Genomic DNA, 27,205 nt, shown 5'->3' with positions numbered 1-27,205 from the left:
TGATCCATGTATGTGACTTGTGCCCAAATTTGTTTGCAGGCCTCCAAAAAAGCCATGGGATGGTGGTGATTATTTTCTCAAATTATTATTTTCAGTTTACTTTTGAGATTTCTAACTAAACATGATTATTTTGTATCACAATTTTCTAGGAATATTCAAGCTAATGGTTGAGTTAAAGTAGGATTATCTTAATACACCTCCAAAGGTGAGGTTTGTTTCGAAAATGTTTCACCCAAATAGTAAGTGTTGACAATGCAACCCTGAATTTCATGCTATGTAGTAAATACAAATTGATTATTCATGATGTTTATTAAATAGTATTTGTTGGTGTAAGAAAAATGAAATATGCCACTAGTTATCTTTCTAAATCCTTACCAAGGATATCAGATCCTATGTTTATAGAGTTCTTTCATAATAATCAAGGAAGTGATCTCTGATTTGTCTTCTGCAATTTTATTTTGGTTCGTCCTATGAAAAATTGACACAACAAAAAGAGGCCAAAGAGCATTGTGATTTCATAAACACATTAAAAAAGAAAATAATATATTAATAATCATTAATTGTTTTTAGTTAAAATTTGTTTTATTTGTAATCATAAATATATGAAAATATATTAAATTAATTTATATTATGTATTCTTATTAATATTTTTTTCCAGTTTTATATTATGAGATATTCTCTTAATGTTATTAAATTACTTAAGTGATATAAGTTTATTTATATGAAATTCTAATATAAACACTTTGTATCATAATTAAAACTTTAACTTATGTAATACATTCCATTTAGATTGAAGTATAAAATACTTATTATTTTTATCAAAATTATTGATATGATGATAAATAGTCATACCCCCCAAAAAATAATTAATAATAATGAAACTTAAAATAATTTTCTATCTTTCCACATTTTATATATGTTTGAATGTTTCTAATCTTCTTCAAAACATGAGACATTTTATTGTTGTATTATTGAACAACATTATTCCCTTTCCATGTTCTTGAATAGTGGTGTCAGATTCCTTAACCTCAGCATGTCAAATTTTTTTCCACTTGATGTCAAATACAAAGGCTTGTGGAAATGAAAATTGATTCGACAACACTACACGTTTTGACCATCAATATGGATACTAATCTGATAGGGTATTGAAATAGTCTTGCTTTAGATTTTATAGAAATATTGTAAAAGTTAGTAATGTAGGAATATTCCCTTTCTGAGAAGTGTTATTCCAATGACATATTAATCGTTGAAGGTTCAAAAGATCAATAATCTTTGTAACTGCATGTACTCTTTATTTACCTTTCCACTCGTAGGTACACATGAAGAATGTTAAGCTCTAAAAAAATTTATGGAAGGAAAGGAACCTTAGAATCTTTAAAGAGAGGACTCTACAAACTCTTCAAGAGATCATCCTCAAGAACATTAGGGAAACAATCATGTCATCCCCTCTGCTTATTGAGGATTGTCATCTTGATGAGACTCAGACGCTCATTTTAAAATCTCTAGACATCCAAGCCAATAGGGGAATCAACAGTTTCTCCCAGGTCGCAAGTAACAGATAATTCATCCTAACCTCTATTGCCCCTCCCCCTCAAGCTTTCATTAGCCTAAGTTTTGATGGTGCCTCAAAGGGTAATCTAGGTAGAGCAAGATTTGGAGGTATCTTTAGGGAAGCAAACTCAAACACCATACACGTTTTCACTCATTCTTATGGGATGGCTACAAACAACATAGTGAAATTTATGGCACTCGAGAGAGGGCTCTAGATAGCCATCAAGAAAGGCTTCAGGCTACTCCAGGTTCATGGTGATTCTCAAGTAGAAATATCTTGTATTATAAAATTTCTAATTGGTCACTCGTTAGATAAGATTACACAAAAGTTCCATCTAAAGGTGATGTTTAGCAATATAAGTGACCTATTATCAAATTTAAACTATATAATCCCCTTACACATGCAATGAAAAGGGAAAAAGGTGGAGGATCACCTGATGAATAGCGTAGTCTATAGGAAAGTGTCTCCGTTGATGAATCATGGATGGAGATGGAATGAAGGGATGGTTTCCAAGTGGTAAGGCACTTGGTACATCAGGATAAGCTAGCTAGCAAAGCCTATTTCCCCGATATGGGTGTTTCTTCGACGACCAACTTCCTGTGGGTGAGTTAAATGGATTTTGGCAGGTGTGATATACAAAAACAATTTTCCGAGCATGACCACACCCTTCACATGTGTCCTTCGTATGGCCAAACCTTCGATAGCCCTCAAGGTGAAAATTGGGCCCTACACCTAGCCTCACATGGAAAGCACATGGCATTTCCACTCTCGAGGTACTGGGGATCACCTTTCTAGACCCTTCAAATTAAATTCCTACAACTAAGTTTTGGAAATTTCATATGCCTCAGTATCATCAGCAAGGTCATTCCTTATGTTTGTTCGGATACTGTGAGCTCCTTCCATGGCGCATTGCTCACAAGAAGAGATTATTTTGATAATTGAGTTATGCTCATTTATGAGCTCATCATACAACATTTCCTTCGGTTGTTGAAGCTTAGGTTCAAGCGAGACACTTGGCCCTTGTCATGCAAGGTCTATGGTTTTTACTCTGTCCATCGTACCAACTTCCTCATGCTCGTTATTCATTATATAGGCCTTACAATGCTTGTAGGGTGTGGAGGTTTGGATGCCTATATGTCAATATTGTTGAATCTCATCGCCTTCAAGCCTCCTCAACTCTTAACAATATGTGGCTAAAGCATCTAGTTGTAATAGTGAGTGAAGTCAAATCATCACTTTCATACCCTCCTTCCCTTATAATTAGTCTTTGTCGTAGTTGCTCTCACCGTAGAGTGTATCATTGTTTTGTTACCTAGTGTCATGAATTTTATCAATGTTATTTGTTTTATTTTTCCATAACATGAGGACTGGACCATCCTTCAAAATGGTGGTCATTTTATCCCTAGTGTCCTTACAAGGCTTTGACCCAACTAGAGTTTCCTTTAATTTCCCAGTGCTCGTCTTTGGGGTTTGGTATTCATGTACATTTTCCATTTGGCTTTGGCACTACTTTTTCCATTCCTAATTCTTGTCTTTTCAGTTTATATTACTTTTGGTATAGTCTCAATAGTGGGCTTTTGAAAGGTATCACTTACTCCTCCTTTACTTCACCAGTTTCTCCCTTTGTCCTACAATCAAACCTCCCTTCTGTGTCTGGGTGAAACTAAACTCTTGTCATGATAATACTTGGGTCGTTTTCATTTTTTTGCATTCGTAGTCAAGTGTTTTATTTGTAGGTATTACATGGCTCCACACCAACAATTACCCACCTAACAAGGTGGTGCGCCAAGGGAATCCTCCTCAAGGCATGAGCACCTGTTTGGGTGGGAATGCATGGCGAATTTATTTGAGGCTGCCCCTCTTAAAGTCAAAATGGAAATCATAAATTTAGAAGTCAAGGAATTTGGAGATTGCAAATACTTCTCTGAATCTGAGCTAAGTGGAAGCAATCTCAAATGGGTGCCAGATCTACGAAAGTTTCAGAGGAGACGAAATTATTTTCTTCGCTCCATCACTCACCATCATCAAATGGAGACACTTCTTAGGATGGTTATTCGTGATAAGCAAGTTGATAATAGTAAACTCTTTGTTGTCAAGGAGGAGATCAAGTGCATATTGTGGGATATCAAATACAACCTAGATGATATAGTGGTAAGTTTCAATTGAGTGGAACATTATATAGTGTTAGATTTTGATACCGATTTAAATGAGCATCATGAAGAGGCTGCAGTTACAATGTTGTACCTCTCAACACTCTTAACGTGGATTTTGACCTACCATTGCACAATTACCATGCAAATGTATCCCTACACTTACTAGTCATCATTCTGGACTAAGTTTCATCAAGCAACTCTTATAGTCTTCAACGTGGAAGGAACCGACATGATTTTGTGTTTATACTGAAGTTTTACTACACTTTATGATTTTTGTTACTTTGTTTTATAGTTCATATGTTCACACTTGTCTAGTTTTCATGTCTAACAATGTAAACTTTAAAATGGGAACTATAAACTCAAAAAGAGAACTCTGCCCAAAAAACCCTAAAAAAACATGAAAAACAGGGATAAAAACGAAAAGTGTGTATACTAGAATGATGGTTTTTTTTTTTAGGGTCAATTTTGAACATGCTTTAAAAATGGCAGTGAAAACGAATTTTTTGTGCAAAAATTGTGCAAAAACTAGCTTGAAAATGAAAAGTGCTAATAATGGAATGATGAATTTTTTTTTTAGGGTTAATTTTCAACATTTTAAAAAATTGCCAATAAAACCGAATTTTTATGTGCAAAAATTGTGCAAAAAACACCCTCAAAACGAAAAATGTTGATGCTCGAATAACACTTTTTTTTGGGTAAATTTTCAACATATTGAAATAATGGTGTAAAAGATTTTGTTGACTCCAAAAAACATTAAAATTTCAAAACAATAATGAGAACATAAAATTAAAAATAAAAACAATGAAAAAAACACAAAAAAAAAGTTAAAAAAAAAATACCAAAACGTAAATAAAAATATATATTAAAAACAAAACATAAAATTTAAAAATAAAAAATCCACCATAAAAATGTAAAAAAAAAACAAAAAACAAAACAAAATTAACCTATAAAATATAAGAATTAAAAAATTAAAAAAAAAAATTAAATAAATAAATAATAAGAAAAAACATATTTTCAAAAAATAACATTTTTTTTAATGTGGTAAACCATTAAAAAAAAAAAAAAAAAAAAAAATTGGAAAAAAAATAAATAAATAAAAACTATAAAATTAAGTATAAATATGAAATTTTAAAAAATCATTAAGAAAAACTTTAAAAATAAAATAAAAATAAAAACAAATTAGATTAAAAAAAAACAACAAAAATTAAGATTAAAAACATTTTCAAAAAACCCTAAAAAACAAAAATACGCTGAAATTAAAAATAAAATAAAAACCCGAAAAACAATTAGAATTTTAAAAAATACATATTTTCAAAAAAACATTAAAATTAAAAAAAGCTAAATATAGTTTTGATATTTTTTAAAATAACATTTAAAATATTTAAAATATATGTATTTTACAAATATATATAAAATTAAAAAAACATTTAATATATATATATATATATATATATATATATATTAAATACAATAAACATATTTAACAAAATTTATTTTTTATTTAAAAAAATAATTTTATCGGCCACTGCCCCCATGGGTGGCCAGGCGGTGGCTATTCGATTCCGAGAATTGAATAGCTACTTCCTGGCCACCCCCACGGATGGTTGGGCGGTGGCAGCAACCACTCAGCCGCCTGTGGGGGTGGTTGGGTGGTGGTTATCTGATTATCAGAATCGGATAGTTCTAAGAATTGGATATCCACCTCAAGGGCGGCCAGGGGGTGGTTATCCGATTTCGAGAATCGGATTGCCACCACCTGACTGCCGGTGGGGGTTGTTATCTGATTCTCGGAATCGAATAGCCATCGCTCGACTGCCTGTGGGGGTGGCTATCCGATTCTCGGAATCGAATAGCCATTGCTCGGATGCCCGTGGAGGTGGCTATCTAATTCTCGGAATCGAATAGCTATCGCCCGGTTGCCCATGGCGGTGGCTATCCAATTCTCGGAATCGGATAGCCACCACCCGACCACCCATGTGGGTGGTCGGGTGGTGGCTATCTGATTCTTAGAATCAGATGGCCACCACTCGGCCCCGTGTGGGGGTGGTCGGGTGGTGGCCATCTGATTTATTCTTAGAATCAGATGGCCACCACTCAGCTGCCTGTGGGGGTGGTCGGGCAGTGACTATCCAATTCCGAGAATTGGACAGCCACCCCCATGAGCAATCGGGCGGTGATTATTCGATTCCGATTATGGGAACTGATACTGTTATGCGTTCAATATTTGCAATATGTGATTTTCGCATTAATGTTTAAGTTAATCATTATTTTTGAAAAAAAAATGATTATTATTATTTTTTTGACATGAAATTCATAAAAAAAACTATTATTTAACCATTTTTAATTAAAATTTTCGTATAAAAATTGTGACTTTGACATGTCAATTCCAACAAAAAATTATCAAAACGTGTAGTTTTTTAGTTATATTTATGTTAAAAATGGTTATTTTTATATCCATTGTTAAAAAATATTGTTTTTTAGAAACAATTATTTCATGTGGATTGAAAAATTAATTAAGGATGTATAAATATGTAGAATATCGAAAATTCAAAACATCGACCTTCTAATTTAAAAATGCAAAACAATAAAAACCTCACTACCAAAAAATTAAAATAAAAATAAAAACAAGAAAATATGAAGAAAACAACCACTTCAAAAATTATTAAATTTACAAAATAATTATTTACATTTCATATATTAGAAAATTTAAAGTCAAAAAATAGGTCTTTTAAAGAAAGGTCTGATGCAAAATTACCACTTTTTTAAATCAGCATGAAAATCACTACCCTTCTAAAATGCAATGTACATAAAAAAAATTAAAGTGCCAAAAACTATGCTCTAAAAAAACATGTGTGTGCTGCATCACCCCATTTCAAAATCAGGTCACTTTTTTGCTATCTCTACGAAACGGTAACAGTATCAGTTCCCATTTCAAAGTTTACACTGTTGTCTACAAACAATAGTATCTTCAATATGCTATTTATATAGTCACCTTTTGTAATAGTTTTTTTCAAGGGTGTCCTAGTTTACGCAACGTATATGGTGGAGTCACATTTGCCCTTTTTTTGAAGACTATGTGATAGGCCTCCAAATTAGACTCAAATTAAGGCTCATCTAACCTTTCTTAGGAAGATAAAGGATATATTATATATGTCATTCTACACCTAATAATGTTTTTTTAGCTTTAATATGTTTTTAGGAAGGTTTAGAGATAATTGCATATTATGTGCCTAATATTATTTATTTTTGTAGAATATTGAGTAAATTTTGAATGAGATAATATAGAGACTTGTTCCCTACTACAAGAGGACCAAAATTGGGTAATAAATGAACAAAATATGAACAAATTATTGAACAATTTCTGGAGCTCCAATGATTGAGAAAATCTAAGAATGTGTTCCTTGTCATTTAATTCAAATTTCTAGTGTTGGTAAGTAGATCCACTTTTTGAGGTATTTTGGAGGGAAAATCTAACTCCTTTCTAGGAGAATGCTTCCCATCACTTTGTATAAGTAACAATTCGAATTTTCCTCTAGGGGCATGTATTTCTTAGTCTTCTTGTAGAGAAAACTTGTTATTTAGTAGCTCCCCTTTCATTTCTAGCAGGGATGTACCTGGATTGATTCAAATAATGAAGTTTGGTTCCATTTTCAGTTTCTAAAGCTTGGTTTCCTTCATACGAATCTAAGTATCCTTGGTCTTGGCCATCGCAAGAGCTTGAAATCCTTGTTTTCCAATTTCATTATTTCCTTTGAATGTCTTTTTCACTTGCATCTCTTATTTTTGCATTTACTATTCATGCTTCTTTGCTATAGGTTATATTGGTTAAATGATTGAAGTGAGTTGTTTTGCAAGTCATTTAAAACTTCAAAAGGATGATTCATCTTTAGAACAACTTTGAAAATTCATATTCATCATTGAGCTACTTGGATTGGTTTACTAATTCACAAATCTAGAATTTCTAGATGTCTCTTGTAGTAAAATAGTAGTAATTCTTTTCTATATTTTAGAACGTGTTAATTAGATCCATTTGAGTTTAGTCTACTTGTATTGGGTCATAAAGTAATTCAACTTAATAAAATAAATTACTTCATAGCATTTTCACTTAATCAAGTTAGGCATTTGATAGGTTAACTAGCTCACTAATTCTTGAATTTCCAGTTCTTAGAGTAGTAATTTTCTGCTATTTTTTAGCACATGTTAACAAGGGTATTTTTCACTAATTCCACTTGGAATAGAGTCCTAGGAAATCCTACTTAATAAAAAGAATTCCCATATCATTTTCATTTTATTTTCTCTGGAATTCGGCAAGTTATCTCACCCCTGTAACAATCTTGTCACTCTTGTAGCAGTCCTATAACAGACTTGTAGCAATTTGTTTTTGTTGGAATTATGATACATATGTTGTACTTGATAGCAACCCACTCATCTCAGATGATAAATTATAGTGCAGCAAATTTCACGCACTTATATGCAGAGAAAAGTTTATTTCATGTAGAGAAAAGTTCACGCACTTTTATGCAGAGAAAAGTTTATTTCATGTAGAGAAAAGTTCACGCACTTTTATGCAGAGAAAAATTTATTTCATGTAGAGAAAAGTTCACGCACTTTTATGCAGAGAAAAGTTTATTTCATGTAGAGAAAAGTTCACGCACTTTTATGCAGAGAAGAGTTTATTTCATGTAGAGAAATGTTCACGCACTTTCATGCAGAGAAAAGTTCCCTTCATGCAAGAGAAAAGTTCACGCACTTTCATGGTTGGTTCATGGTATTAGTTCGACAGTTTTTGATCCTATGGTTTTGGCCCGTGGTATTGCATCCAAAAGTGTTGATCTCACGCACTTTCATGGTTGGTTCATGGTATTAGTCCGAAAGTTTTTGATCCTATGGTTTTGGTCCGTGGTATTGCATCCAAAAGTGTTGATCTCACGCACTTTCATGGTTGGTTCATGGTATTAGTCCAACAGTTTTTTGATCCTATGGTTTTGGACCGTGGTATTGAGAAAGGACTAAGGCTATAAAAGAGGAAGGAGATCATTTGGCAAAGCATCTTCTGAATTATTGAATATCTGATAAAGTGCTAGATCTGGAATATTGTGATTGGGTTATGGTGCAGATCTGGATCTGAATGAAGAAGGAACCTGAGCGTAAGGAGAAGGATAAGTTCTATTGATGGGTAAAAATCTTAAGGCTGAAATAGTGGTATCTCTATATGATTTTGATCTGTGATATGTGGCATACGCTTGATCTATAAATCTAATAATCTGGGTCTGAATTATTGATGCATGTTTTATTTTACACATGTTATGATCTGGGTATGTCTGATGTATGGAACAACTGCAAAGTTATAAGGAAATATTTGCAGATCTGTATGCGGGTTGGCTTTGGTGAAATCAGAGATTGATGATGCAAGTGTAGTTGATGGGTTTTTGATGTTCTTGGATCCAGTCTGAAAATTAATGAAAAGTGGTCCTTGAAAGAAAAGAAGTAGGGGGTTGTAGCTCCCTTCCAGGAAAGACTGGAAAACGAGAGAGAGAGTTGTAGCTCTCTGCAGGTTGTAGCCTGCGTACTGGTAAAGGACTGCACCAGTAAAAAATCATTGTAAAAGGAGTTTCTTATTAAAAGAAGATAGAGACATATTGCAGCAGGTGGTTTTCACCCACATTGGGTTTCCACCTTATATCTAGTTTTCTTTTGTGTGACTATTTGATTTTCTTGTTCCTGCTCATTATTTTATGATTCTGACATACAAAGTAATATTTGAAGAATTATTCAAAGTATAAATAAAGAAGATATATTGAAAAGAATTTGATAATACTGATTCACCCCCCCTCTTAGTATTATTTCCAACAATTGGTATCAGAGCAGGTCCTTCTGAAGAAGCTTGATCGCTTGAAGGAAGATCTAACATCATGAGCAACTATGAGAGGGAAGCATCAATCAGGCCACTGATTTTGGTTGGGACAAACTTCGTATATTGGAAGGTAAGAGTTACTGCCTATCTTCAATCTTTGGGTACAGAAGTATGGGACATTATAGAAACAGGGTATACTTTTCCATCAGCTACTCCTACAGATTCAGCTGAGAAGAAAAAATATGACACAAATGCAAAGGCGGTTAATACTCTTCTAGGATGTCTATCTCAATCTGAATTTGTGAAGGTTATGCAATATAAATCCTCAAAAGAAATATGGGACAAGATTGTTTTGAGCTACGAAGGAGATGAACAGGTAAAACGTGCAAAACTTCAAACCCTCAGGATTCAGTATGAGAATCTCAGAATGTATAATGATGAAAGTGTGGCTAACTATTTTCTTCATGTGGATGAGATTGTTAATTGTATGAAAAATTTGGGTGAAGAAATAAAAGAGGCTGTTGTGGTTGAAAAAGTTCTAAGATCTTTGTCACCTAGGTTTGAATCTAAAGTTTCTGCTATACAAGAAAAGGAGAATCTACAACATCTTAAAATGTCACAACTACATGGAATTCTAACTGCTTATGAAATGAGAAAAGGAGGTCCATATGACAGGAAAGAAGCTGCCTTCAAGGCTTCAGGTAAAGGTGAGTACTATGAATCAGGACATGGGTCAAAAGAAGAAGAAGAATCAAATTTTGTCAGAAATATTCAACGGGGTGCTGGACGGTTCAGAGGTAAGTTACCCTTCAAATGATTTTCTTGTGGAAGAGTAGGTCACTATGCTGCCAAATGTCCTCATAAGGATAATATCGACAAGGGAAAGGAACTTATTAGATGGAACAAGAAACAGAATGCAAATAAGAAAAGCTACTACACTCATGAAGACAGTGATGGTCTATCAAATAGTGATGAAGATGAACGAGGTAATGACTATAAACTTTTAATGGCCTTTGAAGATGATGATTACATGGATGCTATAGATGTGGATAGTTTTTATGAAGAGATTTCTAGACTCAAGACATGTATAGAAGAAAAGAATGTGATCATTGATACTCTACAATTTCAAATTGATGAAAAAGAAAAATTTCTTGAAAAGTTAGAATGTGAAATTGTTGGCCTTAGAAAAGAAATTGAGAAAACAAAGGCTATTAATCTTAAGTTTGTCAAAGGATCTGAAACTCTGGATGAGATCATCAATGTACAACGTTCTCCGCTAAACAAGACAGGTCTGGGGTATAATGGAGAAACATCTCAAGCATCCACCTCAAAGAGTTATCTTGATGTAGCAAGAAGGAATGAGCAAAAGCACAATGGAGATCACCAGGTAAAGCAGGGATGAATTACATCAAGAACAAACAAAGACTATCAGGTAAACCAGGGGCAATCTGTCTTAAGGATGAACAAAAGCTACAACCAGCCACAGGTAAAATCTTCTCAATTTGCTTCAAGAATGGATGACAATAAGAATTACAATCATTTGGGTGGTAGATTTGATAACCACAAAAGTTTCTTCAATGGCCAATGTTTCTCTTGCCATAACTTTGGTCACAAAGCAGTTCAATGTGTTGCATATAAAACAATCATGACTAGAGAAGCTCAAAAACAAAGAAGTATGACTGGGATTACAAAAAGGACCTATAACAACTTTTCGGCTCTTGAAAATGAAATTGAATGTTCTATTTGTAATAACTTCGGTCATGAAGATTCTGAATGCAGGAGCAAATTTCAGCAGACAAAGGAACAAGCCTCAAGCACCAGAACATGGAGAATAAAGGAACCACAATCAGAAAGATGTGGGATAGCCTTTTATGCAGAGGGACAGGAAAATCTATGGTACATTGACAGTGGATGTTCGATGCATATGACAGGTGATAAAGAAAAACTTGAATCATATTCTGCTTTAGAAAAGGGAAAGAAAGTTTCTTTTGGAAATGATACTCCAGCAGCTATAAAAGGAAAAGGCACAACTCAGTTAAAAGAAAAGGTCAAAGCTGGAAATGTTTTGTATGTTGATGGCTTGAAGCATAACCTTCTGAGTGTCAGTCAGATGTGTGATCAAGGAACCGAGGTAATATTTCGATCAAATGGATGTAGCGTTCGTGATCTTGATATAGGCAAAACAGTGATCAAAGGTAGAAGAACTCCAAATAATCTATACATATTTGAAGAAGGACAAAAACAATGCTATTTGAGCAAGGATGATGAACATTGGTTATGGCACCAGAGGTTGGGGCATCTAAGCTTTTCACAAATAAGGAAGGCATGCAAATATCAGGCAGTTCGTGGTCTTCCATATATCAAAATTCCAGACAACACTATATGCAAATCATGTCAGTTTGGTAAGCAAACCAGAACCAACTTCCCGGAGAAGGAAGGATCAGCCAGCAGGCCTCTTGAACTAGTCCATACAGATGCATGTGGTCCTTTCAGGGCGAGGTCACCTCGAGGAGAAGAATACTTGATATTATTCATTGACGATTTCTCCAGGTTTGTTTGGTTAGGAATTTTGAAGCACAAAGACGAAGCATTCGAAAAATTCAAATCCTTCAAAGCCTTGGTTGAAAATGAATCAGGTTACAAAATTAAGTGCCTCAGGTCCGACAGAGGTGGGGAGTTTACCTCAAATGAATTTTTTGATTTCTGTGAAGAACATGGGATAAGAAGGGAATTCTCTACAGCTAGAACTCCTCAGCAAAATGGAGTGGTGGAAAGGACGAACAGAACAGTCCAACAAATGGCCTGTGCTATGCTTGATGAGTCCGGAACTCCCGAAACTTTCTAGGGTGAAGACGCATATGCTGCGGTTGTTATTCTCAACAAAAAAAATGTCCGAGTGAATAGCACTCAAACTCCTCATGAGCTCTGGTATGGTGAGACTCCTTCGGTAAAGCACTTCAAAATCTTTGGAAGCAAATGCTATATTAAGAATACTGATGAGAAACTTGGCAAACTTGAACCTAGAGCAGATGAAGGCATTCTTCTTGGTTATTCTCCACACAGCAAAGCATATAAGTGCTACAATAAAAGACTTGGAAGAATTGTTGACAGCATTGATGTAGTGGTTGATGAAAAGGGATACATTCCTAGGCAAGTAAATCATGAAAATATCGAAGAAGATGAAGACTACCCTCAAACACAGAATGATGAAGAAGAAGAACCTCAAGGAGCACCAGAGGAATAGATAAGAATAGAAGAGAAGACTCCATCCCAGTACGTTCAGAAGAATCATCCAGAATCTCAGATTTTGGGGCAGAAAGAAGCAGGTGTACAAACAAGAAGAACAATTGCAGAAGCTTCAAGCTATTTGGCATTACTCTCCTCCACTGAACCACAAAATGTAAAAGAGTCATGCAAAGATGAATGTTGGGTCAAAGCAATGGATGAAGAACTTGAGCAGATCGAAAAGAACAACACTTCGGAGTTGGTTCCTAGACCAAAGGATAAGAATGTTATAGGGACAAAATGGGTCTTCAAAAATAAGTTGAATGAAAATGGGGAAGTAATTAGAAACAAGGCAAGACTTGTTTGTAAAGGGTATGCGCAGCAAGAAGGAATAGATTTTGAGGAAACTTTTGCTCCTGTTGCAAGACTTGAGGCCATCTGAATGTTCCTTGCTCTCTCAAGCTTTCAAAAGTTCAAAGTATTTCAAATGGACGTGAAATCAACATTTTCTGAATGGAGACTTAGAAGAAGAAGTATACATTGAGCAGCCAGATGGGTTCATTCTTGGAAATGATCCAAATCTTGTATGCAGACTGAAAAAGGCTCTCTATGGTCTTAAACAAGCTCCAAGGGCTTGGTACTATCGTTTGGACAAATATCTTCATCAACAAGGTTTTTCAAAAGGATCAGCAGATAGCAATCTTTATATAAAAATTGAAAATGACAAATTGCTAATACTTGTTGTGTATGTAGATGACATTATCTTTGGCAGCAATGAAGAATCTATGAGTCAAATCTTTGCCTTGGTGATGCAGAAAGAATTCGAAATGTCCTTGCTTGGAGAATTGACATATTTTCTTGGCCTGCAAATTCAACAAAAGGAAGGAGGGATCTTCTTGTCTCAAACCAAGTATCTCAAGCAGATTTTGAAGAAATATGGCATGGAAGATGCAAAACCAGTATGTACACCCATGGTCACAGGATGTAGCCTCAGTGCAAATGATGAATCAGCAGCAGTACATCAACCAACCTACAGATCTATGATTGGAAGTCTACTTTATTTGACAGGTACCCGACCAGACATCATGCATGCAGTGGGAATAGTTGGAAGATTTCAGGCAAATCCAAAGGAAACTCATCTTCAGGCAGTAAAGAGAATCTTCAAATATCTTCAAGGGACTCAAAATTATGGCTTATGGTATCCTAGAGATACAAATCTCACACTTCATGCTTATACTGATGCAGATTGGGCCGGAAGTGTGGATGACAGGAAGAGCACAAGTGGTGGTGCATTCTTTATGGGTTCCAGATTAGTATCTTGGTTCAGCAAGAAACAGAGTTCAATTGCCTTGTCTACAGGTGAAGCAGAATATGTTGTTGCTGCATCTTGCTACACTCAACTCCTTTGGATGATGCAGACCTTGCAGGATTTTCAAATCACTTGTACGCCACCCATCTCCATCTTATGTGATAATACAAGTGCAATCAGCATTTCAAAGAACCCAGTCATGCATTCAAAAACCAAGCACATACCAATCAAGTATCACTTTCTCCGGGAACAAGTGCTTGAACAAAAGGTCAAGTTGGAGTATGTTCCTTCTAAGGAACAGGTTGCTGATATACTCACCAAACCATTGCCTAGGGAGACCTTTGAATACCTCGGGCAAAAGCTGGGGGTTGTTGATGCATCATCTTGTTGTTGAATCTCTTCTGATTGTTGGTTGTACGCAAGGTTCATCTGAAGTATATGCATACATGTGCTGGGTTGCAGATTGGTCAAAGATCGAATGGCACAGGTTCAGGGGGAGCATATCATGCATTGTTGGAATTATGGAGGAAGTACAGAAGGAGATCATGGATGCTGGTCTGAATATTGTTGCAATACGTCTCTATCTCTTTCATGGTCATTTATGGTGTTTGATGGATTATGGTTCTTCTTTGCAGATCTGGTTTATAGTCAGGGGAGCATGTTCTTAGGGGGAGCATAACCCTTTGCCCTTGATGTCAAAGGGGGAGAATGATTGGTTGTTGTTGCCATCAAGTCCAAAGGGGGAGATTGTTGGCATTATGATACATATGTTGTACTTGATGGCAACCCACTCATCTCATATGATAAATTATAGTGCAGCAAAGTTCACGCACTTATATGCAGAGAAAAGTTTATTTCATGTAGAGAAAAGTTCACGCACTTTTATGTAGAGAAAAGTTTATTTCATGTAGAGAAAAGTTCACGCACTTTTATGCAGAGAAAAGTTTATTTCATGTAGAGAAAAGTTCACGCACTTTTATGCAGAGAAAAGTTTATTCCATGTAGAGAAAAGTTCACGCACTTTTATGCAGAGAAAAGTTTATTCCATGTAGAGAAAAGTTCACGCACTTTTATGCAGAGAAAAGTTTATTTCATGTAGAGAAAAGTTCTCGCACTTTTATGCAGAGGAGTTTATTTCATGTAGAGAAATGTTCACGCACTTTCATGCAGAGAAAAGTTCCCTTCATGCAAGAGAAAAGTTCACGCACTTTCATGGTTGGTTCATGGTATTAGTTCGACAGTTTTTGATCCTATGGTTTTGGCCCGTGGTATTGCATCCAAAAGTGTTGATCTCACGCACTTTCATGGTTGGTTCATGGTATTAGTTCGACAGTTTTTGATCCTATGGTTTTGGTCTGTGGTATTGCATCCAAAAGTGTTGATCTCACGCACTTTCATGGTTGGTTCATGGTATTAGTCCAACAGTTTTTTGATCCTATGGTTTTGGACCGTGGTATTGAGAAAGGACTAAGGCTATAAAAGAGGAAGGAGATCATTTGGCAAAGCATCTTCTGAATTATTGAATATCTGATAAAGTGCTAGATCTGGAATATTGTGATTGGGTTATGGTGCAGATCTAGATCTGAATGAAGAAGGAACCTGAGCGTAAGGAGAAGGATAAGTTCTATTGATGGGTCAAAATCTTAAGGCTGAAATAGTGGTATCTCTATATGATTTTGATCTGTGATATGTGGCATACGCTTGATCTATAAATCTAATAATCTGGGTCTGAATTATTGATGCATGTTTTATTTTACACATGTTATGATCTGGGTATGCCTGATGTATGGAACAACTGCAAAGTTATAAGGAAATATTTGCAGATTTGTATGCGGGTTGGCTTTGGTGAAATCAGAGATTGATGATGCAAGTGTAGTTGATGGGTTTTTGATGTTCTTGGATCCAGTCTAAAAATTAATGAAAAGTGGTCCTTGAAAGAAAAGAAGTAGGGGGTTGCAGCTCCCTTCCAGGAGAGACTGGAAAACGAGAGAGAGAGTTGTAGCTCTCTGCAGGTTGTAGCCTGCGTACTGGTAAAGGACTGCACCAGTACAAAATCATTGTAAAAGGAGTTTCTTATTAAAAGAAGATAGAGACATATTGCAGCAGGTGGTTTTCACCCACATTGGGTTTCCACCTTATATCTGGTGTTCTTTTGTGTGACTATTTGCTTTTCTTGTTCCTGCTCATTATTTTATGATTCTGACATACAAAGTAATATTTGAAGAATTATTCAAAGTATAAATAAGGAAGATATATTGAAAAGAATTTGATAATCCTGATTCACCCCCCCTCTCAGTATTATTTCCAACAGTTTTCACGATTTTGCTTTTCTAGATTCACTCCAAATTCATGGTAGAAGTATATTTATATCCTATGAAGGTTTTAAGGCCACTTTGGTTGAAATGAGGCTTGGTTAGGCAACCATTTAGCTCTTATATTGTTTACTTCTTGAATGTTGATTTCTGCAATTAGTCTAGATTCCTTTTCCGCAATTTACTTTATGCAAAGTGTTATTTCCTTTTTGCAAGAGTACTATAGGACTTTCCTTCCCCACAAAATATAATATATCTCCTTTGAATGTCATTTCCTTTCCAGCAAGATAGATTATATTTTCTCAGTTTTCATTATGCATTACATGTTTTCAAATAGAATAGATTTCCTTCCTGCCATTTACTTTCCAAGTAGAATATATTTGCTTATTGTTATTTACCTTTTGCAACTTAGGATTAGTGGATTAACTACATATATTTTCATTTGAAGTTGTTTCATTGCATTATTTCAGTTGCATCGAAGGGATTCAGACTAGGAATTGGAATGTCTCTATTGCACATACAATGTTGACCCCACTTAAGTTTGTATGAACCCTGGGTTGATAATTTAAGTTGATAGCCTCAGGAGTTGCAACATTTTTGTTGCAGTACTAGGGCTCATCACTTTTTAGCATCATTGTCAGGGAGGGTGTCAAAGAAATCACTCTCTTGTTCTTAAAATGATTCCTTCTTTCCTTTTTGCAAAAACACAAAAAATACATTAGGCATCTTTCATTGTGTTTCATTAGCATTCTCATTCAAATAATTTTATAAAAACAAAAAAATATATCTTTAGCACCACAAACCCCTCCACTTGATCATGTGCAGGTAGAATAAGAAGGTGTGGCAAAGAAATTAGGAGGGATGGAGCAACCCTACTTTGTTAGCTCATATTAGAAAGATATGAACTACCTCTCCTCTTTCAATACAAGATATTATGCACAACTTCAATGTTGGTATCCACTTAACACCTCACCTTTGTCTCCATGGTCTTATACTTCCCAATGGGGTGATAAATATTCATGACCTTATCCTCCTCAATATGTGATTCCTCAATTTCATACATATGAACACCAACCTCCTCAATGGTCATCCATATTTCCCTCAATATCCTCAATATTCTCCATACCAAACTCAATTTTATCCATCCCATCCACCTCCAACACAACCACATGCTCAACCACAACCATTTCAAAGACCCACTTCCACTCAATTACTTGCACAACCATTTATGAACCCAAGCAATAAAGTAACTCAGCCCACTTATAATGTTGAGATACAAAATCTCCAAACACATCCTCTTGATCCAAATGACATTCATCATGGATAAGAAAGAGTATTGCAAAGAAGAAATTCTCTTGCTCTTGTAAGAAGAATATTTAGAGGAGACTAAAGAATCATGGACCACACTTGATTGAGAGTAGACATTAGAGCCTAATATTGAAGAATTTCTACAATGCTTATCATCAAATCCTTTATGTGTTCAACGGCATAATCAGTAAATATTAGAAGACTTGAATGGCACAGAAAAAGAAGACATGAAGAATGATCCAGATGAGAAAGTAAACCAAGGGCATCAAATCTATATTGAGGTTTAGTTCCAGAAAATCAACAAGATGAAGCATCACTCTCTTCTTCAGCAGTTCTTGATATCATCAAATTCAAATTAGTTGATCTCTAATATTTAGGTACACGTCAAATCATATGTTTCAAGCCCACACATGAGTTTATATGTCATCTTGTTATGCACATAGCTCCATTCAAAGTATTCCTATACTTGAAAGGGATTTTGCTTTTCTTTCCAAGTAGGGTAGGATAGAGGAATAAAATAATAAAAAAGGAGAAAGAGAAAAAGAAAATAAAGAAGAAAAATAAAATCTTAGGTGAAAGCCTCCTTTGAGGCGCCTAATATTGGCTCATTGATTGAAAATCTCCATGAGGCAGTTAATGGGTTGGAAAAAAAAGAGATAAAAAATAAAAGATCTTAGGTGAAAACCTACTTTGAGGTATCTAGGTAGAGTTATTAGTTGAAAACCTCATTGAGGTAGCTAGTAGGCCTAAGAAAAAATGAAAAAATAAAAAAAAATAAAAAAATTGCTCCATGTATCTCTCTCTAATGAATGGAGGTTCTCTCCAACCTTTGCAAGAAATAAAAACAAGTTAGCACCAAAAGAAAAAGTTGATCAAAAACCTAGTCAAATATAATCAAACTTATGCTTTCTCCTCCTTTGCTCAGATGCTCTAATTAGACCAAGGCCATGCCAATCCATCACCTTCATCCATTTCCAACATCCACCCATCATTACCAATTATTTCCCATCATTTTCCTTCTTGTCCTAAAGTGCTATAGAAAGGTTTTGTTTTTCTATAGGACTCTCAAAATACACAGAGCATAAATTATTTTTAACATATCTCGAAACGTGTGTATACATTGGATAATATGCATCATGGGGAGATGCATATGGATGATGGTAACATGCTCAATAAATTTCAGCGAAGTCTAGTGCACACTTTTCGATAAATTGGGCTCCATCACGTACAACCATTTTTCATTTTTCTCAAGATTCATGCATCCATTGGCCAATATGTTTTATGGGTAAATGCATAAGGATGATGGGAACATTCTCAAACACTTTTAATTCAATCCAATCTATTAATTGATAGATATGGATAAAATAAGTTGGTATAGGAGTGTTCCAAAATTGCTACAAGATTGTGATCGAAATAGAAAAATGGCTCATGTATATTTTTTTCATATAGTAACTAGAGGAAGGGTCAACCATAGCCTCATCATTCATTTTCCACACCAATTGACCTCTTCTCCACTCTCATTTCCACCATTCTCCATCAAAAACACCGCTTTTCACCCCTTATTCCATATCTTCTACCACAGATTAGGCCTTTGATCCTTTTTAACATATTACTCATGAATTATAATCAGTATTTTTAAAGGAAGAACTTGAAGGAAATTATGATCCTAGAAGGGTCTATGTGACAGCTACAAGAAGACACACAATCTTGTAGCAGTCTACACATCCCCTGTCAGACCATAGCTAGATAATCAACTTTAGAATTTAGTCACCATGAGCACTTGAGGATTGCAATTTAGATCCTTTAGTAGCCATAAGACCTCATATTAGCTGCTACAAGATTCTAGATCACTCAAGAAATAACAACATATGGTTCAAAGAGCATATGTGTGAAGGAAATACCTGCATTATTAAGAATTAGCCAATAAGAGAACATAAAAAAATACATATCTTTCTCAAGAAATTGTTGAAAAAATGTACAACAAACTTACCTCTATTTAGAAATAACATATGATCATGTACAAAACTCACATCAAGAACATATCAGAAGCAGAGAAACAAAAACAGCTTCATGATCATCAAAGGTAGCTTCCACAACTACAAAAACATCTTGCACAGAAAAAACACTTATGGTAAGGCATAGGTATGAAACTCTCTAACCTCGCCCTTCGAACCTATTTTAGTTTGAAAAACATTGTAAGTGTATGAAGTAAAATGATTTCTTATAGCCAAAATTAGTAGCATGGAAACCTTACCCTTATCTAGTAGTTAACTTCAATTTTCCACTAAGACACCCACATGCGTGGAGAGGAACATGAAAAAAGTGAAAAGTTCTTGAGAATATGGGTTGTAATCATTTAGTTATGATGGAGGACAAGGAGTGAAAAGGGGAAGTGAGGGAAAACTCAAATAACTCAACACACTTTAAGTTTATTTTGCATGCAATAAAAAAAAGGAGAAAATTTTGAAAAAAATAAAATAAAAGGTGGAGCCACCACCTCTTAGTATGTAAATATTAGTTTCTACACGATTCGAGTTGTGTGCTACAGGATTAGAACAAGATTTTATAGGACTAGAAAAGAACTTCTACAAGAGTACCAACAATTCCACAGGAGTACCAATGGTGCTACAAGAACTAACAAAGTGCTACAGGAGGGACAATTTCACCCATAGGAAGGCCCACCACTAGAGTCATCACATCTAAGAGGCTCAAAGCACAAACTATCCTCCTGTACGAGAAAACAGGGAGCTACACACAAAAATAGGGCTCCTAGAGGAAGAAAAAGAACTACTGTAGGAGCAAAAGGGTCTATTATAGGAGCAACAACGAATTCTATAGGAAGGGAAAACCACATTAAAAGGGGAAGAAGAAGACCTCAAAGAACTCCAAGACCCTGATCCACTACCTCGCATTGGTTCCTACTAAAAATTTGATGAGGGTGGGAGAATTATACCCACCAAATTTGCAATACCACTCTTCTTTGAGCTAGAAAGGGAAAGAGGCAAAACTCACATATGGGTGAAAATTGAAAAATAAAAGAAGGTGGAGGATGTGGGCCTCATGGAGGAAAAAGTGCAACAAATGGGTAAGGAATTGGCTGACTTGAGGCTAAAATAATTAGTCATGAAGGAGTAGTTGCAGTTATAAAACAAGAGGCTTAGAGAGAAACTATAGGAAAAGGAGGCACAACTTGCCACCATGGAAAGTGTTTCCCTAAAGGCCATCTAATGAAAGCAGCTATCCAAATCATATTCCATTGATATAAGGAAGGGAATTGAATGAAAATACATATGAGGCATAAAATAAGAACAACAAGGCAAGAAGTTGGATAGGTTGCTCAGAGGATGAGCAACAATTTCAATAGGGGGGTATGATGGGCCTCCAAATTAAACACAAATTAAGGCCCATCTAACCTTTCTTAGGCACATAAAGGCTATATTAAATCTCTCCTTATACACCTAAAATAGTATTTTATCTTTAATATCTTCATAGGTAGGTTTAGAGATAATTGCATATTATGTGCCTAATATTATTTATTTTTTCATAAAATTGAGGGAATATTGAGTAAATTCTGAATGATATAATATAGGGACTTTATCCCTACTACAAGAGCACCAATATTGGATAATAAATGAACATGATATGATGAAATTTTTGAAGAAATTTAGGAGCTCCAGTGATTGAGAAAATTTAGGAATGTGTTCCCTATCATTTAAAGCAAATTCCTAGTGTTGGTAACTAGATCAACTTTTTGAGGGATTTTGGAGGGGAGGTTGTCTCCTTTCAAGGATAGTTCTTCCTCATAACTTTGTATAAGTACCAATTTGAATTTTCCTCTAGGGACATGTCTTTCTTAGTCTTGTTGTGGAGAAAAATTGTTATTTGTAGCTCCACTTTCATTTCTAGCAGGGATGTACTTGGATTAATTCAAATAATGAATTTTGGTGCCATTTTTAGCTTCTAAATATTGGTTTCCTTCATATTACTTTGATTATCCTTGGTATTGGCCATACCAGGAACCTCAGATCCCTCTTTTATAATTTCTTTACTTCCTTTGAATTTCTTTCTCACTTGCATCTCTTATTTCTGCATTTACTATTCATGCTTCTTTGTTGTAGGTTATATTGGTTAAATGATTGAAATGAGTTATTTTATAGGTAATTTATAGATTCCCAAGCATGATGTATCCTTATAAAATCTTTGAAAATTCGTATTCATCATTGAGCTACTTGGATTGGTTTACTCATTCACAAATCTAGAATTTCTGGAAGTATCTTGTTGCAAAATAGTAGTAATTTTTTGCTATTTTTTAGAACATGTTAATGAGATTAATTTGAGTTTATTCCTATTTTGTGTCATAAAAATATTCAGGTTAACAACAAAATCTACCCCATATCATTTTCACTTGATCGAGTTAGGGATTTGATAGGTCAACTAGCTCACTAATTCTTGAATTTTCGGTTTTTAGAGTAGTAACTGTCAACGATCTTTTAGAAAATGTTAACAGGGGAATTTTTGAGTGATTCCACTTGGAATGGAGTCCCAAGACATCCTAATTAATAAAAAAAAAATCCATCTCATTTTCATTTTATTTTCTTGGGCATTGGACAATTTATCTCACTCCTGTAGCAATCACGTCACTCTTGTAGCAGCCTTGTAGAAATTTGTTTTCAAGATTTTCCTTGCCTATATTCACTCCAAATTCATGGTAGAAGTATATTTATTGCCTATGAAGGCTTTGAGTCCACTTTGGTGTAGTTGAGGCTTGGTTATACCTCCATTAGCTCTTATATTTCTTACTTCTTGAATTTTGGTTTCTGCAATTAGTCTATATTCCTTTTTTGCAATTTACTTTATGCAAAGTGTGATTTCATTTTTGCAAGAGTACTCGAGGAATTTACTTTCCTACAAAATAGAATAGATATCCTTTAAATTTCATTTCCTTTCCAGCAAGATAGATTAGATTTTCTTAGTTTTCATTATGCTTTACATGTTTGCAAATAGAATAGATTTCCTTCTTGGCATTTACTTTCCAAGTAGAATAGATTTTCTTATTGATATTTACCATTTTCAACTTAGGATTTGAAACTTACCTAGATATTTGTCAATTTGAAATTGTTTCATTTCCTTCTTTCACTTGCATCAAATAGATTCAAACTATGAAGAAGAAGGTGTATGTTTCACATACAATGACAACCCATCTTAAGTTTGTAGGAACCCCGGGTTAATAATTTAAGTTGATAGCCTCAGGAGTTGCAACATTTTTGTTGCAGTACTAGGGATCATCACCTTTTAGTATCGTTTTCGAGGAGGGTGTCAAAGAAAGAACTCTCTTGTTATTATAATGATTTCTTATTTATTTTATGCAAAAAAAAAAAAAAACATTAGGCGTCTTTCACTGTATCGCATTAGAATTCTCATTCAAATAATTTTATAAAAAAAAAAAAAAAAATCTTCAACACCACAAACACCTCCACTTAATCATGTGCAAGTAGAATAAGAAGGCTTGGTAGATAAATTAGAAGGATGGATGGAGAAACCCTACTTTGTTAACTCATATCAACAAGATATGAAGTGCCTCTCCTCTTTCAATACAAGATACAATGCACAATTTAAAACTTTGTATCCACCTAACACCTCACATTTGTCTCCATTGTCTTATCCTTCCCAATGAGGTGATCAATATTCATGGACTTATCCTCCTCAATATATCATTTCCCCATTTCATCCATATGAACACCAACCTACTCAATGGGGTGATCCATATTTCCCTTAATATCCACAATATTATCCATACCAAACTCAATGATATCCATCCCATCCACCTCAAACACAACCAAATTCCCAACCACAACCATTTGAAAGACCCATCCCCACTCAAATACTTGCACAACCATTTCCAAACCCAAACAATAAGGTAACTCAATCCACTTACAATGCTGAGATACAAAATCTCTAAACAAATCCTCTTGATCCAAACGACATCCACCTTGGATAAGAAAGAGTATTGCAAAGAAGAAATTATCTCTAGTTCCTGTAAGAAGAAGATTCAAAGGAGACTAAAGAATCATGGACCACATTTGATGTAGAGTAGACATTAGATCCTAAGATTGAAGAATTTCTACAATGCTTATCATCAAATCATTTATGTGTTAAAGGGCCTAATCAGAAAATAGTAGAGATTTGAATGGCACAGAAAACGAAGACATGAAGAATGATCTATATGAGCAAGCAAACAAAGGACATAAATTCTATATTGAGGTTTAGTTCCAGAAAATCAACAAGATGGAGCATAACTCTCTTCTTCAACAGTGCTTGATATCATTAAATTCAAAGTAGTTTGTCTCTAATATTCAGGTACACATCAAAGCATATGTTTCAAGCCTACATATGAGTTTATCTATCATATTGTTATGCACATAGCTCCATTGGAAGTATTCCTATACATAAAAGAGATTTTCTTTTTTTTCAAGTAGAGCAAGATAGAGGAATAAAAGAGAAAAAAGGAGAAAGAGGAAAAGAAAATAAAAAAAGAAAAATAAAATATCAAGTGAAAACCTCCTTTGAGGTGCCTAAGATTGGCTCATTGATTTAAAATCTCCATGAGGCAGTTAATGGGTTGGAAAATAGAGAAAAAAAAAGAAAAGATCCTAGGTGAAAACCTCCTTTGAGGCACCTAGGTAGAGCTACTAGTTGAAAACCTCATTAAGGAAGCCAGTATGCCTTAAAAAATATAAACAAAAATAAAAAGATTTTTATTTTTTAGCTCCATGTATCTCTCTCTGATGAATGCAGGTGCTCTCCAACCCTTGCAAGCAACAAAAACAAGTTAGCACCAAAAGAAAAAGTTGATCAAAACCTAGTCAAATAAATTCAAACTTATGATTTCTCTTCATTTTCCCAGATGCTCCAATGGAACCAAGGAAAATCCAATCCATCTCCCTCATCCATTTCCAACTTCCACCCATCATTCCCAAGCCTTTCCCATTCATTTTCCTCGTTGTCCTAAAATGCTACAAGAAGGTTTTTCTTTGCTATAAGACTGTCAAAATACACAGGGCATAAATTATTTTTACCATATCTCGAAACTCATGCATCGATTCGATAATATGCTTCATGGGGAGATGAATATGGATGATGGTAACATGCTCAATAAATTTCAACAAATTATAGTGCACAGTTTTCAAGAAATTGGCCTTCATCACCTACAACCATTTTTAATTTTTCTTGAGATTTGTGCATCTACTGGCCAAGAGTTTTTATGGGTGTTGGGTGTGGAGCATGATTATCTTCTCTATTGAGAGGTATCACCACATTGGACCCCAATTTGTAATGTGATGGCAACGCTGCCCATAAAATGTTCACTGCCACGGGGGTCCAAGGGGGGTGACGACGATTATTTGGAGCCTCCCCCTCGCGGGGGATTGGGGGCAACGCCCCCAAAACTAAAAATAGATGTAAAAATGCCTTGTAAAATGTTGTAATTTCATAGTCAATCTGGGTCATTTATTAGGTGTAGATCTAACGATAGAAGTTATGTTTAATTTATGTTTTTTGTCCTAGAAGGCATCCCCTCGCTATATATGAAGGAATTGTATTGCGGCTATGTAGATTTGTATTCTGAGCATGAAAGAGAGAGGAGATTGTGTGAGAAAGAAGAGAGAATTACAATGGATCTGTTGTAGGTTTTATCTCTTCATTTTGCTGGATAATATAAAAGGAAGGACTTGTTCTTTCTCCATGGACGTAGCCCAAATTGGGTGAACCATGTATATCTGTGTCTCTCTTGTTTTACGCGTTTTCTATGTTTATTTTTCTGCAATATATCTTATGTGTTCCGTTTCTCTGTAATATATAATTTTATAACGACTAGTATCAGAGCCAAAGGTCTATTTGGGTGATAAAATCATAGAAGAGAAGGATTCCTTGTTCGAGTGGGAGTAATGGCAGAAGATGGTAGGTTTAGGGTCGAAAATTTTAACAGCCAAAACTACCAGCTATGGAAGATGTAGATGGAAGATTATCTGTATCAGAAAGATCTATACCTACCATTGAGCAGAAAGACAAAGAAGTCGAGGAGTATGACAAACACAGAATGGGATATTCTCAACAAAAAGGCACTTCGAACAATATGGCTATGCCTAGCAGCATCGATAGCCTTTAATATTTCAAAGGAAATGACAATAGAGGGTCTAATGTTGGCATTGTCCAAACTATATGAAAAACCCTTGGCCTCAAATAAATTATTTCTTATGAAATGTTTATTTAATATGAAGATGTCAGAAGGTGGATCTATTATTGATCATTTAAATGAATTTAATACAGTTACCGGTCAGTTAAGTTCTATAGGGGTAACTTTTGATGATGAAGTTAGGGCTCTGTTATTTGTATGCTCATTGCCAAAAAGTTGGAATGGTTTAGTTATGGCCATTAGTAACTCTGTCTCTAGATCCAGTACTTTAAATTTGATGATGTTGTCGGTGCAATCCTTAGTGAGGAAATGCGATGGAAAATCTCCGGTGAGACATTAGGTAATTCTTTGACTGCAGAAATTAGGGGAAGAAAAATGGAAAGAGGAAAGAGTCCAGGATATCACAGTAAGTCAAGGAAAGGCAGATCCAAGTCTAGATCTGGGATTGTGTGCTGGAAATGCGGGAAGAAAGGACACTTGAAGAAAGAATGCAAGTCTCGGAAGGGAATATAAGGAGACGCGCAGCAAGAAAATAATCATGAAGCGAATGTGATAGGTGATGTGTTGCAAGATGAATTGATTCTTTCATTATAAAATATTATTGATGCTTGGGTGGTAGATTCAAGGGCCTCATTCCATGCCACACCTGATAGGAAATATTTTCATGATTATGTTCAAGGAGGTTTTGGATAGGTTCGATTGAGTGATGATAAACCCTATAAAATCATTGGAATGGATACATTTTTCATAAAACAATAGAATGGAAATCAATAGCTATTGAAGTAGGTAAGGAATGTTCCAAATTTCAAGAAAAATCTGATTTCAACAGGGCAGTTGGGAGGTGAAGGTTGTGTAACTACTTTTACAGATAAAACTTGGAAGTTCACTAAAGGAGCCCTAGTAATAGAAAAGGAGAAAAGGTTGGTACATTGTATTTATGCAATGATATTTCTAATTATGTTAATTCTTTAACCTCTACAGGAGAAGATACGACATTGTGGCATCATAGGCTTGGGCACATGAGTGAGAAGGGGATGCAGATTCTTTAGTCAAGAAATTTGTTGTCAGGTTTGAAGCATGTTGATTTAAAATTCTGCGAGAATTTTTTTATGAAAAACAAAAGAGAGTCTGATTCCTCAGAGTTGGGAAAGAAAAGAAGAGTGAAAAATTAGAGCTTGTGCATACAGATGTATGGGGACCTGCTCAGGTATCATCTCTCGGTGGATCTCATTATTATATTACTTTTATTGATGATGCAACCAGAAAAACCTAGATTTATTGTATTCGAAATAAAACTGATG

Source organism: Pinus tabuliformis, chromosome 5_2 (genome assembly GCF_031772625.1).
Source record: "Pinus tabuliformis cultivar Carrire ecotype Pingquan chromosome 5_2, CPIR1, whole genome shotgun sequence".
Classification (NCBI taxonomy): domain Eukaryota; kingdom Viridiplantae; phylum Streptophyta; class Pinopsida; order Pinales; family Pinaceae; genus Pinus; species Pinus tabuliformis.
The sequence above is the reverse complement of the archived record's forward strand: the minus strand, read 5'-3'. Positions refer to the sequence as shown.